The sequence below is a fragment of the Cricetulus griseus genome, chromosome X, assembly GCF_003668045.3.
Source record: "Cricetulus griseus strain 17A/GY chromosome X, alternate assembly CriGri-PICRH-1.0, whole genome shotgun sequence".
NCBI lineage: Eukaryota > Metazoa > Chordata > Mammalia > Rodentia > Cricetidae > Cricetulus > Cricetulus griseus.
In genome coordinates, this window is record NC_048604.1 from 46,248,357 (window position 1) to 46,250,445 (window position 2,089).

Genomic DNA, 2,089 nt, shown 5'->3' on the forward strand with positions numbered 1-2,089 from the left:
ATTCGTAATTAGACTTCCAGAGGCAAACATGTGGACCCTTAGGAAAGTGTTCTGTGATTGAAATTTTTCTTCTTCTTCTCAGCTACTGAAAGCGGCCCAATTTTCATCTACAAAGAATACTGGATAATATGGGTTTGGAAGCTTTGGGGATAAGCTAAAATATGTATCAGCTTTTTCTCCCCCTTTCCTAACTCCCACAAATCAAACTATCCAAGACCAAGATAGTACTCCACTCTAATGAAAAACCCCTCTCAGTGTGTTCTGTAAACTCAAAGAGAAGGAATGGCTCTTGAATAAGACGCAGGTGATCAGAAAACAAGTTTTAGAATAAAGCATATATTGAACATAAGACAAATAGAATTTCTGTGAAATAATCTCTCAGTACTTGAACAGGCTTCATTAAGATACCTAAGTATGATACTGGTTTGCCACACTGCAGGATATTGGTTAATATTTGTTGAGTATCTACAACGAATGTGTTGGCAGAGAATCAGTTTCTTTTGGTTGCCCCTAAAACTGAATGAGTTTCAAAGTAATAATATTTATTTATTTTATTAAGGCCTTAATAGTCACTATAATTTATGTGAATATAAATGTTTCTTCTCAGCTAGGAAACAAGGAGGATCCTAAAAGAGACATACATGGTCCCTGGAGAAGGGGAAAGGGACAAGATCTCCTGAGCAAATTGGCAGCATGTAGGGAGAGGAGAGGGAGTTAGACGAAAGAGAAGGGGAGAAGAGGAGGGTGGAGGAGGACATCAGAGAGCAGGAAGATTTAGTCAGGGGAAGAATAGAGGAGGGCAAGAAAAGAGATACCATAATAGAGGAAGCCATTATAGGTTTAAAGAGAATTCTGGCACTAGGGAAAAGTCCAAAGATCTACAAGGTTGACCCCAACTAACAATCTAAGTAATTGTGGAGAGACTACCTTAAAAGCCCTTCTCTGATAATGAGATTGATGACTACCTTATATGCCACCTTAGAGTCTTTATCCAGTAGCTAATGGAGGCAGAAGCAGACATCCACAGCTAAACACTGAGCTGAACTCTGGAATCCAGTTGCAGAGAGGGAGGAGTGATGAGCAAAGGGGTCCATACCAGGCTGGAGAAACCCACAGAAACAGCTGACCTGAACAAGGGGGAGCTGATGGACCTGATGAGACTGATAGCTGGGAAACCAGCATAGGACTGTTCCAGACCCCCTGAATGAGGATGTCAGTTTGGAGGTCTGGTTAATCTATGGGACCTCTGTTAGTGGATTATTATCCCCAGTGTACAAATGGACTTTGGGAGCCCATTCCACATAGAGAGGGATACTCTCTCAGCCTAGACACACGGGGAAGGGCCTAGGCCCTGTCCCGAATGATATGATATGACAGATATAAAATGGCAGATTTTAAGATACCCCACGGAAGGCCTCATCCTCCCTAGGGAGCAGAAAAGGGATGGGATGGTAGGTTGGTGGGGGCAGGGGAGGAGGGGAGGGAGAAGGAACTGGGATTGATATGTAAATGAAGCTTGTTTCTAATTTAAATAAAAGGAAAAAAATTAAATGTTTCTACTCTTGGGCTTGGTATATAAATTGGTTCCAGCCTTTTATATTTTCAGATCCATATTCATTGGGATGACCAATGAATCCAGATTTTGAAAACTATGTGTGGATTGTTGGCTTTTGATAGAAAAGAAAGGTTTCCCTGAATGACAGTAAAATAATTTTTTCTGGCCTCAACCTTTCACATCTGCACTGTGTATAATATGTCATGAGATTTACTCTGTTCTTTTAGACACATTTTGATTCTCCACCATGGAAAACACATTTTCTCTAGTCAATTTAACTTTGTAGAAATAAAACCCCTTTAATGAATACTATCATCTTACGAAGGTCTTACTCCAAAATCTAATGGGTTTTGTGAAACAAAACCTCTCCCCCAAGTTTTCTCCAAAACAATGCCCTATTCTGGTGTAATGGCACTAGGTAAGACTGTTTAAGGGACTTCTGCACCCCATTCTAAGTCTTTTCATGCTCTCTCCTCTGCCTCAAATAAAAGCCTTGGGAATGATAAAAGTAGAGAGATTGTTCAATTTGTGTTC